Here is a 14,262-nt window from a genome sequence, read left to right on the forward strand (position 1 = left end):
TGGGGGTGGAAACATTTTGCTTTGGGGGTGTTTTTCTGCTAAGGGCACAGGACAACTTATTTGCATAAACGGGAAAATGGACGGAGCCATGTATCGTGAAATCCTGAGCGACAACCTCCTTCCCTCTGCCAGGAAACTGAAAATGGGTCGTGGATGGGTGTTCCAGCACGACAATGACCCAAAACATACAGCAAAGGCAACAAAGGAGTGGCTCAAGAAGAAGCACATTAAGGTCATGGAGTGGCCTAGTCAGTCTCCGGACCTTAATCCAATCGAAAACCTATGGAGGGAGCTCAAGCTCAGAGTTGCACAGAGACAGCCTCGAAACCTTAGGGATTTAGAGATGATCTGCAAAGAGGAGTGGACCAACATTCCTCCTAAAATGTGCGCAAACTTGGTCATCAATTACAAGAAACGTTTGACCTCTGTGCTTGCAAACAAGGGTTTTTCCACCAAGTATTAAGTCTTTTTTTGTTAGAGGGTTCAAATACTTATTTCACTCAATGAAATGCAAATCAGTTGCTATCTTTTTTTTAAAGTTATTTTTTCGATTTTCCTTTTGATGTGCTATCTGCCACTGTTACAATAAACCTACCATTGAAATGATACTGTTCTGAGACTTTTCATTTCTTTGTCATTGGACAAACTTACAAAATCAGTGAGGGGTCAAATAATTATTTCCCCCACTGTATATATACACACACACAGGGTGGGCCATTTATATGGATACACCTTAATAAAATGGGAATGGTTGGTGATATTAACTTCCTGTTTGTGGCACATTAGTATATGTGAGGGGGCAAACTTTTCAAGATGGGTGGTGACCATGGCGGCCATTTTGAAGTCGGCCATTTTGAATCCAACTTTTGTTTTTTCAATAGGAAGAGGGTCATGTGACACATCAAACTTATTGGGAATTTTACACGAAAAACAATGGTGTGCTTGGTTTTAACGTAATTTTATTCTTTCATGAGTTATTTACAAGTTTCTGACCACTTATAAAATGTGTTCAATGTGCTGCCCATTGTGTTGGATTGTCAATGCAAACCTCTTCTCCCATTCTTCACACACTGATAGCAACACCGCAGGAGAAATGCTAGCACAGGCGTCCAGTATCCGTAGTTTCAGGTGCTGCACATCTCGTATCTTCACAGCATAGACAATTGCCTTCAGATGACCCCAAAGATAAAAGTCTAAGGGGCTCAGATCGGGAGACCTTGGGGGCCATTCAACTGGCCCACGACGACCAATCCACTTTCCAGGAAACTGTTCATCTAGGAATGGTCGGACCTGACACCCATAATGTGGTGGTGCACCATCTTGCAGGAAAAACGTAGGGAACGTGCCAGCTAGATGAACAGTTTCCTGGAAAGTGGATTGGTCGTCGTGGGCCAGTTGAATGGCGCCCAAGGTCTCCCGATCTGACCCCCTTAGACTTTTATCTTTGGGGTCATCTGAAGGCAATTGTCTATGCTGTGAAGATACGAGATGTGCAGCACCTGAAACTACGGATACTGGAAGCCTGTGCTAGCATTTCTCCTGCGGTGTTGCTATCAGTGTGTGAAGAGTGGGAGAAGAGGGTTGCATTGACAATCCAACACAATGGGCAGCACATTGAACACATTTTATAAGTGGTCAGAAACTTGAAAATAACTCATGAAAGAATAAAGTTACGTTAAAACCAAGCACACCATTGTTTTTCTTGTTAAATTCACAATAAGTTTGATGTGTCACATGACCCTCTTCCTATTGAAAAAACAAAAGTTGCATTCAAAATGGCCGACTTCAAAATAGCCGCCATGGTCACCACCCATCTTGAAAAGTTTCCCCCCTCACATATACTAATGTGCCACAAACAGGAAGTTAATATCACCAACCATTCCCATTTTATTAAGGTGTATCCATATAAATGGCCCACCCTGTGTGTATATATATATATATATATATATATATATACAGTACAGACCAAAAGTTTGGACACACCTTCTCATTCAAAGAGTTTTCTTTATTTTCATGACTATGAAAATGGTAGATTCACACTGAAGGCATCAAAACTATGAATTAACACATGTGGAATTATATACATAACAAAAAAGTGTGAAACAACTGAGAATATGTCATATTCTAGGTTCTTCAAAGTAGCCACCTTTTGCTTTGATTACTGCTTTGCACACTCTTGGCATTCTCTTGATGAGCTTTGAGAGGTAGTCACCTGAAATGGTTTTCACTTCACAGGTGTGCCCTGTCAGGTTTAATAAGTGGGATTTCTTGCCTTATAAATGGGGTTGGGACCATCAGTTGCGTTGTGGAGAAGTCAGGTGGATACACAGCTGATAGTCCTACTGAATAGACTGTTAGAATTTGTATTATGGCAAGAAAAAAGCAGCTAAGTAAAGAAAAACGAGTGGCCAACATTACTTTCAGAAATGAAGGTCAGTCAGTCTGAAAAATTGGGAAAACTTTGAAAGTGTCCCCAAGTGCAGTCACAAAAACCATCAAGCGCTACAAAGAAACTGGCTCACATGCGGACCGCCCCAAGAAAGGAAGACTAAGAGTCACCTCTGCTGCGGAGGATAAGTTCATCCGAGTCACCAGCATCAGAAATCGCAGGTTAACAGCAGCTCAGATTAGAGACCAGGTCAATGCCACACAGAGTTCTAGCAGCAGACACATCTCTAGAAAAACTGTTAAGAGGAGACTGTGTGAATCAGGCCTTCATGGTAGAATATCTGCTAGGAAACCACTGCTAAGGAAAGACAACAAGCAGAAGAGACTTGTTTGGGCTAAAGAACACAAGGAATGGACATTAGACCAGTGGAAATCTGTACTTTGGTCTGATGAGTCCAAATTTGAGATCTTTAGTTCCAACCACCATGTCTTTGTGCGACGCAGAAAAGGTAAACGGATGGACTCTACATGCCTGGTTCCCACCGTGAAGCATGAAGGAGGAGGTGTGATGGTGTGGGGGTGCTTTGCTGGTGACACTGTTGTGGATTTATTCAAAATTGAAGGCATACTGAACCAGCATGGCTACCACAGCATCTTGCAGCGGCATGCTATTCCATCCGGTTTGCGTTTAGTTGGACCATAATTTATTTTTCAACAGGACAATGACCCCAAACACACCTCCAGGCTGTGTAAGGGCTATTTGACCATGAAGGAGAGTGATGGGGTGCTACACCAGATGACCTGGCCTCCACAGTCACCGGACCTGAACCCAATCGAGATGGTTTGGGGTGAGCTGGACCGCAGAGTGAAGGCAAAAGGGCCAACAAGTGCTAAGCATCTCTGGGAACTCCTTCAAAACTGTTGGAAGACCATTTCAGGTGACTACCTCTTGAAGCTCATCAAGAGAATGCCAAGAGTGTGCAAAGCAGTAATCAAAGCTAAAGGTGGCTACTTTGAAGAACCCAGAATATGACATATTTTCAGTTGTTTCACACTTTTTTGTTATGTATATAATTCCACATGTGTTAATTCATAGTTTTGATGCCTTCAGTGTGAATCTACAATTTTCATAGTGATGAAAATAAAGAAAACTCTTTGAATGAGAAGGTGTTTCCAAACTTTTGGTCTGTACTGTATATATATATATATATATATATATATATATACACACACACACAGTCCTGTATAAAAGTTTAAGACCACTTGAAAAATGGCAAAAAATCATATTTAGCATGGCTGGATCCTAACAAGGTTCCAAGTAGAGCTTCAACATGCAACAGGAAGAAATGGGAGTGAGACAAAACATTTTTTGAGCATTCAATTTAATGAAAACAACGAATAAACTGAAACAGGCTGTTTTTTTTTCAGCTGATCAAAAGTTTAGGACCACACCTCCAAAAAAAAACTAAACCCCCCCAAAACAGAAATCCAACTTTCAAACATGAACTCAGTAATGAGTAGCTCCGCCGTTATTGTTTATTACTTCCAAAATTTGTTTCGGCATGCTTGATGCAAGCGTTTCCATGAGGTGAGTGGGAACATTTCTCCAAGTGGTGAAGACGGCCGCACGAAGGCCATCTACTGTCTGGAACTGTTGTCCATTTTTGTAAACTTCCCTTGCCATCCATCCCCAAAGGTTCTCAATTGGATTTAGATCAGGGGAACACGCAGGATGGGCTAAAAGAGTGATGTTATTCTCCTGGAAGAAGTCCCTTGTCCTGCAGGCATTATGTACTGTAGCGTTGTCCTGTTGAAAAACACAGTCGTTACCACACAGATGAGGGCCCTCAGTCATGAGGAATGCTTTCTGCAACATCTGGACATAGCCAGCGGCCGTTTGACGCCCCTGCACTTCCTGAAGCTCCATTGTTCCACTGAAGGAAAAAGCACCCCAGACCATTATGGCGCCCCCTCCACTGTGGCACGTAGAAAACATCTCAGGTGGGATCTGCTTGTCATGCCAGTAACGTTGGAAACCATCAGGACCATCAAGGTTAAATTATTTCTCATCAGAGAATAAAACTTTCTTCCACCTTTGAATGTCCCATGTTTGGTGCTCTCTTGCAAAGTCCAAATGAGCAGTTCTGTGGCGTTCAAGGAGACGAGGTCTTTGAAGACGTTTTTTGTTTTTGAAGCCCTTCAGTCTCAGACGCCGTCTGATGGTTATGGGGCTGCAGTCAGCACCAGTAAGGGCCTTAATTTGGGTCGAGGATCGTCCAGTGTCTTGACGGACAGCCAATTGGATCCTCCGGCTCAGTGCTGATGAAATTTTTTTGGGTCTTCCACTTGACTTTTTTGTTCCATAACCCTCAGGATCATTTAAGAAATTCCAAATGACTGTCTTACTGCGTCCCACCTCAGCAGCGATGGAGCGCTTTGAGAGACCCTGCTTATGCAGTTCAACAACCCGACCACGTTTTTGCCTTTGCCATCATAACGTGTGACTACCTGACCTGAAAATGACAATGAATCCACATCTTTGCACAGATTTGGCCTTTTAAAGGCATGTGGTCCTAAACTTTTGATCAGATGAAAAACAGCCTGTTTCAGTTTATTCGTTGTTTTCATTAAATTGAATGCTGAAAAAATGTTTAGTCTCACTCCCATTTCTTCTTGTTGCATGTTGAAGCTCTACTTGGAACCTTGTTAAGATCCAGCCAGGCTAAATATGATTTTTTGCCATTTTTCAAGTGGTCTTAAACTTTTGATCAGGACTGTATATATATATATATATACATATATATATATATATATATATATATATATATCTACAGCAGATTCACTTCAATGGGAGCCGTGCTTGTCACGACTGTGACTGATCCAGACAGGTCTGGGAGGAGAAGGTCGCAGCGACTTGCTACTCGCGATAGCTTGTGAGTTTGCTCCGTGGTTCAGGGTATGTCATCTGGGTTTTGCCTTGTGAACCTTTTTGTCCTGACTGGGAGTTTGTAGGCATCCTTCTCAGGTGAGTCCTGTCTGCCACTCCCAGCTACTATATTAGTTTCACTTTTACTTGCAGTCATTGCCAGATATAGTCCTTACTTCCAGTTCTATTCTGACCTTTGAAGGAGATCGTTTGATGGTGTTGCTGTGGAGCTCTTGTCCGGCGTGGACTGTCGTGATTGGGATCGCCTTCTCTGCTCGTGACTGGATAAGTCTATCTCTGATATAGTTTGCTTGTTGCTGTCTTCCCCTGCTGTTCTCCTAGACATGAGTGATGGTGACTAGTGCTCCCATCGGCCTTTCCCCACTCTAGGCCTTTTTTAGGGTGACTGAGGGTTTAGGCATCCTGCTCGCCGCACGGGTTCACACACCGTCTAGGGTATCAGGGCAGACAGGTGCCAGCTTAGGGTTAGTCAGGGGTGGCCATACTATTCCCATCCGTAGATAAGGGTCCCCCTTCCCCTCCGTCTGGTGCGACACGACTGCTGCTGGGGTAGCGGTCGTGACAGTGCTGCAGTTCCATCCACAACACAATGGACAGAGCTGTGCAGTGCCGCTGCCAACGTCCAGTGCCAGGGCTAGCCCAAAACAGATGCCTTGATTTGGACATTTTGGACAAAGATCAGCATTAAAAAATGTGTGCATATGTTACATACGGCACCTCCACGACCTGATCAGCTATGAGGCAACACAAAGCCACAACGGTAAAGAACTGTGTGAAAAGCTTGACTTGCAGAGACTTCTACTTGAATAATAATATAATATTATTTATTTACATAGCACCCACATATTCTGCAGCGCTTTACAGTTTAGGGGTTCATGTACAAACAGTCATAAATAATATAACAGACAGGTCAATAATTAGAACAAGAGAAATGAGGACCCTGCTCGCAAGAGCTTACAATCTATGAGGAGATAGGGGTGACACAAAAGATAAAAAGTGCTTGTTATGAATTATATATTTACAATGTTTTAGTGCAAGAAATGTACCCTATATTTTTATCATGTCTTTACAAGGGTGAGCTATGTAAGGTTACAGATAAATACATGTCAAAAATGAACTTCCATCTTAACAAAATATAGGAAAGGCCCCAGCGAGATTTGAACTCGCGACCCCTGGTTTACAAGACCAGTGCTCTAACCCCTGAGCTATGGAGCCAGCTCTCTCTGAGGCTCTTCGTCAGATGTGAAGTGTGTAAGGTAAAGTGTGTGCTTTGTTGTATTAGGTTATCTCTGGACTACTTATGGGTACCCAGTTCATTTCAGGGGGGACTTCACAGTGTCCCAGCTGTACGACCTCCACCGATCTAATAGTCATCCCCCATTCTGTGGATAGGATTGTCTCCTTGACTTCAAAGCCCAGAATGGGCAGGAATTTAAATGAATAAAATATAGGTCACACAGTATCATCTCCCATAAACCATGTCTCCTGCTCTATAACATGCGGCCTGCAGATTACTTTGCATTCTGATGGTGACGGGTTCCCTTTAATTAGAATCTATGGGGTGTGTGGTAATTTATCTATATTCTGACATTATTGTAGTTCGTGCTTTGGTGTAAAGCTCATCAAAGGGGTTGTCATGTATTATTTTATTTGTCAGAAACACATAAAAAAAAAAGCGACAGAAAACCTTAGCAGAAGATCCATCTCCTACACTTTGAGGGTTCTGTCTTTTCATAGTATCATATTAACAGGAGCTCTTCACAAAAATCAGGTCCCACCGAGATTTGAACTCGGATCGCTGGATTCAAAGTCCAGAGTGCTAACCATTACACCATGGAACCGCTTGTGTGCAGCCTGTTAACTGGCTGACACAGAAAGCAAACAAGGTGTCATGTAAACCAGTTCAACCAGTCGGCTCTATTTACATTTCTTTTGATAAAAGTCTTTGAAGGCTGGATTTTCAGGTGCCGAGCCCAACACTGCTGCTTTTACTCTTTTAGTTAAACACTAACTGACCGTGTGTATATTACAGATTACACGTGTTCATTATAAATTCTTTTAGGAGTAAAGTTTTTTTTCTACCATGCTGTACTAAATGTCTAGATATCCCCAGGGAGTACATAAAAAAACACTAGAGCTGCCTGCACATGGTGCAGATTATGCGCGTTTTTTCCCGTGCAGATTTTTGTGCCAAAGAAAACACAGAGTAAGGGTCCATTCACACGTCCGTTTTTTCTTTCCTGATCTGTTCCGTTTTTTCTGGAACAGATCTGGACCAGATCTGGACCCATTCATTTTCAATGGGTCCTGGAAAAAAACGGACAGCACAATGTGTGCTGTCCGTTTCCGTTGTTCCGTTCCGCATGTCCATTTAAATATAAAACATGTCCTATTCTTTTCCTGAAAAATCGGATCCTGGTACAATACAAAGTCAATGGATCCGCAAAAAACGGATGACATACGGATGTCATTCCGTATGTCATCCGTTTTATACGGAATCCGTTCCTGGAAATTACATTTAATTTTTTTTTTTTTTTTTTACAGAAATCCAAACAACTTTATTTGCTTAGTGAAATTTATACATGTTTCCGTTTTTTGCGGATCAACAAAAACGGATGACATACGGATGACATACGGAAACATTTTCAGGAACAACGGATCCGCAAAAAACGGACAGAAAATCGGATTATAGAAAAATACTGACGTGTGAATGTAGCCTAAGGCTACATTCACATGTCAATATTTTTCTATAATCCGATTTTCTGTCCGTTTTTTGCGGATCCGTTGTTCCTGAAAATGTTTCCGTATGTCATCCGTATGTCATCCGTTTTTTGCGGATCCATTGACTTTGTATTGTACCAGGATCCGATTTTTCAGGAAAAGAATAGGACATGTTTTATATTTAAACGGACATGCGGAACGGAACAACGGAAACGGACAGCACACATTGTGCTGTCCGTTTTTTTCCAGGACCCATTGAAAATGAATGGGTCCAGATCTGGTCCAGAAAAAACGGAACAGATCAGGAAAGAAAAAACGGACGTGTGAATGGACCCTTATATACTGTAATACAAGCAGAGTATGAAACTAGACCGATCTCATGGACAGTTTGCTTTTATTCTTAGGTGTGGAAATTGACCTTCTTTTGAAATCTGCAGCCTGTCAATTGTTGCGTTTTTCTTGTGCAGATTTGACCCTTTTCAATAGAAGAGTGAGATCTGTGGAAAATATGCATCAAATTTGCACCAAAACCGCGATAAATAGTGGGTATGAGACATGTAACTGTCTGACAGGCAGGGCTCCATAGGAACATTGCTGTGGCCAGGCCTCGGCTGCCATAACAGCCGTTTGGGCTCCCGGGGAAAGCCCTCTAAGGCTACTTTCACACCTGCGTTAGGTGCGGATCCGTCTGGTATCTGCACAGACGGATCCACACGTATAATGCAAACGCTTGTATCCGTTTAGAATGGATCCGTTTGCATTATTCTTTTCAAAAAAAGTCTAAGTCAAAACGGATCCGTCCTGACTTACATTAAAAGTCAATGGGGGACGGATCCGTTTTCAATTGCATCCTATTGTGTCAGTGAAAACGGATCCGTCCCCATTGACTTACATTGTAAGTCAGGACGGATCCGTTTGGCTCCGCATCGCCAGGTGGACACCAAAACACTGCAAGCAGCGTTTTGGTGTCCACATCCAGTGCGGAATGGAGGCGGAACGGAGCCAAACTGATGCATTCTGAGCGGATCCTTATCCATTCAGAATGCATTGGGGCTGAACTGATCCGTTTTGAACCGTTTGTGAGAGCCCTGAAACGGATCTCACAAACGGAATTCCAAACGCCAGTGTGAAAGTAGCCTTAGATGCCAGGGTCACAACTAACCATGGCATCTGAGAGGTTAAACGTCCATGATCAGCAATCATGGATATTGCCTCCAGGTGACTGCTGTGGAAAATAGCAGGCATCAGGTGGCTGGAGGCCATACAGCTTCGGAGCGGGTGCCATTTTTAAAGAGAAGACTTGCTCCATACATGTATGGTGCATGTCATTAAGGGGTTAAAAAAAGTTAGTGACCTGGGGTAAAACTAATTAACATCGCTATTCACATCCTTTTTCAGTACTGAAGTGAGTGGTGTAAAAATGCAAAAAGTTTTAAAATATTTGGGCAAAAAAAGGCCAAAAGTTTGGAAAGACCCTATTTTGCAACTTTTTGAAGCTAAACTTTTCAGGTGCATGACTTAATTCCCCCAAACTATTTTACCTCAACTGCTGTATTTGTAAAACCACTGCCAAAGGAACTGACCCCGATGTGATTTGAACGCGCAACCTTCTGATCTGGAATCAGACGCGCTACTGTTGCACCACAAGGTCAACTGCATTGTCATGCAAAATAGTGATCCCTCTATCACCGTAAGGGTCACACCGGCTTTAAACCAACTGGCACAAGCTGCTCGGAATACTGTACACACTTTGGGACTTGTAAACCCGTTATTGGGTGTAGTAAGAGCACTTGAATTCACGCCATTAATCCGTTGGATGGGATCGGGTACACAGATATTTAGAGATGGGGTAATAGCAACACTTGAAGAGATGCAGCACAGGCAGGGGAAACGGGGAATCAGTTGGTTTTGATATAACCAACTGTATTCGGCTTATATTCCTACAGAACAATCTTCTTTCTTCACAGTTGATCCTAGTAACGTTAAACTTGTCCTCACCTGGGCAGCAGAGATGGAGTTGAGAGATTACTTGACTAACTCAGAACCTCCCCCCCACCAAATGGACCATCAGCATACCAAGAGAGCCTATCTCTTATCCATTCACAAAATGCAAGCATTCCATATAGTGCCCCATTGCTGCTGTTGGCTCCAAGGAAGGAATTTTCTTTTCTCCTTCAATAGAACAGGACTCTCTGGGAAATCAGACTCTTTACTCCGGTAAATGGTATGATCTGTGATAAAACATTTTGACCCCGACGTGATTTGAACACGCAACCTTCTGATCTGGAGTCAGACGCGCTACCGTTGCGCCACGAGGTCATCTGCCTCAGTCTGTTCAAGATTACTTTGTCATGCAAACAGTGATCCCTCTATCACATAAGGCAGATGTTGGGTTTCCACCGTGGGCCGTCCGCACCTGCACTTCCATTCCGCAGCCCCACAACAAAAAAATAAAAAAAATACATGTCCTTTTCTTGTCTGTTTTGCAGACAATGATAGGAGATTTCTTCTGGAGTAAAAAAAATTATAAAAATGGTGGCCTGCACTCGGCCGGTATCCGTGTTTCGCAGATCCGCAAAACACTTAAGGCCATGTGCATGAGCCCTGAAAGGAAGGTTCACCATCAGAGAACCACTGTTTAGAAGGGCTTTAGGAACTCAGAAAATGACTAGTTCATACCAATTACCTAAACTGCGTTAGGTTACGGTAATATCTGTTGCGGCCAGGATCGCAACGGCATCGGAGTGTACCAGTGATCCTATAGAAATGGATGGGGTTGCACGTGTGCCACAACCGTGACCCCTGAATCACAAAAAAATTCAAGAGTTAGATTTTTTTGCGATTCAGGGGTCACGGCACACATGCGACTCGTATTGCGATTAGGGTTGTCACGATAACCAAAATTTGGATTTGATTTGGATACCATAAAAAGTATTGTGATACTTAATACCACGCGAAAAAATAAAACACCAAAAAATCCATGTGCATTCCACATTGGAATGTCCAGCCCATCATAGAACAGTCCTATCCTATTTTTGGGGGGACAAGGTAACAAAAAAATGTCGAATCACGTTTTTTTAGTTGTTTTTTTTCTCTGTTACGGCGTTCACTGCATAGGAGATATTTTTTTATAGTTTGGACTTTTTTGGACATGGCGATACATAATATGTTTATTTATTCATTGTTTATATATTTTATATGTAAAATTGGGAAAAGGAGTGATTTAAACTTAATATTTTGGTGTTTTGGTTTTTATTTTTTTTACTTTTTATTTAATAACCTTTAACCCCCTTAGGGACAAGAAGCTGGGATCTTTTAATCCCTTGTCCTATTCACCCTAATAGAGCTCTGCGGCACCTGAGGGGTTAATTGCCACGGCTTGCAGCACCTTGTCATAGAGGCCGGATGCCGGGTATGTGATTCTGCCACCGGCACCCGCCGCCTTTAATTAAAATAATAAATTAGTTTTCTTCATTGGTGGCGCAATGAACCCTCCCCAACCCCAGTATTATAAATTATAATCATTGGTGGCGCAGTGGCCACAGCCCCTCCCCTTCTCCGCCCCTCTCTCTTCTCATTGGTGTCAGCAGCAGTAGCCGCACACTAGGGAAGGAGAGACTCTTTCTCCACTATGTTGCTGAGGAGAACATGGCCCCCGCTGAGAGCGGAGCGTGCCATGTTCTCTGATACTAGGCTGCGCAGTAGTGCAGCCTAGTATCGGTAAATGACAAATCCTGATATCGTATCGATCCGGGTACAAAAGTATTGATTGGGTATCTTAAAACCTTCTACCCCGGGCCAGTTTTCACCCTTCTGCCCAGGCCATTTTTTGCAAATCTGACATGTGTCACTTTATGTGGTAATAACTTTGGAACACTTTTATTTATCCAAGCCATTCTGAGATTGTTTTCTCGTGACACATTGTACTTCATGATAGTCATAAATTTGAGTCAATATATATTCACCTTTATTTATGAAAAAAAATCCCAAATTTATCAAAAGTTGAAAAATTAGCAATTTTCTAAATTTCAATTTCTCTGCTTTTAAAACAGAAAGTGATACCTCATAAAATATTCATTAATTAACATTCCCCATATGTCTACTTTATGTTGGCATAATTTTGGAAATGTCATTTTATTTTTTTAGGAAGTTAAAAAAAAAGTGCCCAATTCTTAATTTTTAAGAAAATTTCCAAATCCCACTTTTTAAAGGGAGTCTGTCACCAACCTGACTGGTTTTAAACCGATCACATAGTTCAGTGGGACACAAAGACATGACACAGATGTTACCTTTATTTAATTTTTCAGATCATCCAAATCGCCCAAAAAGTCGTTTTTTATTATATGCTAATGAGCCGTCGCAAGTGCCCAGGGGCGGGGAGTTTGCTGAAAGTGCCCAAGTTCCCCCGCCTCACTCGCGCCTAACTTCGCCCCTCAGTAAACTCCGGCCAGCCCTGTGACTTCATATATCCCTATAGGCCGTTCGCGCATCGCTGCCGGGCCCGGGCATGCGCAGTGTTCTGCCCACAGTGGGAAGAGGCACAGATATGTAGTGCGCATGCGCCAGTTACTGGCGTAAAATCTGCGCATGCGCACTGCATATCTCTGTGCCTCTGCGATGCACGAACGGCCTATAGGGAAATATGATGTCACAGAGCCACATGGCTGGCCTGAGCTTACTGAGGGGCGGAGTTAGGCGCGAGTGAGGCGGGGGAACTTGGGCACTTTCTGCAAACTCTCCGCCCCTGGGCACTTGCGACGGCTCATTAGCATAAAATAATGAGGGTCGAAATGTGCATACACTGGAACCTATGACCCTGAAAATCCTGAATTGCCCTAGAATAGTGTCAGACCTGTTCCTTCCAATATGAGAGAACAAGCGTCTCCCTGAGGCCTAGTAACAAAAGACAGAGGGGAAACAACAAAATATAAAAGGGAAGTAACACTTAATGTCTCAGAACTCAGAAGAGGACTACACACCAGCTTTTCCAATACAAAACTGAAGCTATCAACCACATAGCATGATAGGTGACGGACGGGGTGGATCATGTGATATATTTATGGACGCGGTGATACCTAATATGTGTGTTTTTTCCTTTTTTTTTCTATTTTTTATTATAAAATCAGGGGAAAGGGGCGTTTTTTTCTTTTTTTACTTAAAACTTTATTAAAAACACTTCTTTTTACTTTTTATTTTTACTTTATTTCTGTCCCACTCTGAAACTTCAACTTTTGAGAGTCTGATCCCCTCTGCAATGCATTATAATACATCTGTATTGTAATACATTGCCTGTTAGAGTAATAAATGTAAAAAAAAAAAAAACTCTGACCCCGACGTGATTTGAACACGCAACCTTCTGATCTGGAGTCAGACGCGCTACCGTTGCGCCACGAGGTCAGCTGTCACATTATGTATAGGATTACTTTGCCATCCAAACAGTGATCCCTCTATCACATAAGAGAGATGTTGTCCGTGGGCTGTCCGCACCTGCACTTCCGTTCCACAGCCCCACAAAAAAAATGAAAAAATACATGTCCTATTATTGTCTGTTTTGCAGACAAGGATAGGAGATTTTTAATGGAGTAAAAAAAAAATGGTGGCCTGCACTCGGCCGATATCCGTGTGTCTCAGATCCGCAAAACACGTGTGCCACGACTGTGACCCCTGAACCACAAAAAATTAAACAGTTATTTTGCAACTTGTATTGTGACTCTCTTTCAGTTCTATGGGATCATCGCTACACTGCGATCCCCGGTGATCCTGGCCACAACAGCTGCCATGCTCTTAATGATACTGGAAAAGACAGCAAGTGTGAGAAACTTAAATCCTGGCCCCTTATCTCTCCAGACATCCCCCCCTCCCCAAAGGAAAAAAAAAATCGAAGGATTTCATCAATGGACCTTCTGCATACTCAGAAAATGCATTGTATATAGTGCCTGCATGCTGCTGATGGCTTCAGGGAAAGAAAGGAATTTTCTTTTCCTCTCCAACATTACAGGACTTTCTGGGAAACCTAACAGTATCTTTACTCTGTTAAATAGTACAATCTGTGATAAAACATCTTGACCCCGACGTGATTTGAACACGCAACCTTCTGATCTGGAGTCAGACGCGCTACCGTTGCGCCACGAGGTCAGCTGCTGGAGTCAATGGGTGCTGTAGTTTGGTGTTTAGGTTACTAACCGTATTTTTGGGCAAATAACTAG

At 42.6% G+C, this 14,262-nt stretch overlaps 5 non-coding genes across 5 annotated transcripts; all 5 read right to left on the reverse strand.

The window, feature by feature from the left end:
• Nucleotides 1–6,477: 6,477 nt before the first annotated feature.
• Nucleotides 6,478–6,550, reverse strand: TRNAT-UGU. Its single transcript has one exon. It is a non-coding gene; the product is annotated as a tRNA-Thr (tRNA).
• Nucleotides 6,551–7,104: 554 nt separating this feature from the next.
• Nucleotides 7,105–7,176, reverse strand: TRNAQ-UUG. Its single transcript has one exon. It is a non-coding gene; the product is annotated as a tRNA-Gln (tRNA).
• Nucleotides 7,177–10,303: 3,127 nt separating this feature from the next.
• On the reverse strand, nt 10,304–10,375 carry TRNAW-CCA. The gene has a single exon. It is a non-coding gene; the product is annotated as a tRNA-Trp (tRNA).
• Nucleotides 10,376–13,381: 3,006 nt separating this feature from the next.
• TRNAW-CCA lies at nt 13,382–13,453 on the reverse strand. The gene has a single exon. It is a non-coding gene; the product is annotated as a tRNA-Trp (tRNA).
• Nucleotides 13,454–14,119: 666 nt separating this feature from the next.
• Nucleotides 14,120–14,191, reverse strand: TRNAW-CCA. Its single transcript has one exon. It is a non-coding gene; the product is annotated as a tRNA-Trp (tRNA).
• Nucleotides 14,192–14,262: the final 71 nt, after the last annotated feature.

The sequence above is a fragment of the Bufo bufo genome, chromosome 10 (genome assembly GCF_905171765.1).
Source record: "Bufo bufo chromosome 10, aBufBuf1.1, whole genome shotgun sequence".
In the NCBI taxonomy this organism is placed as follows: domain Eukaryota; kingdom Metazoa; phylum Chordata; class Amphibia; order Anura; family Bufonidae; genus Bufo; species Bufo bufo.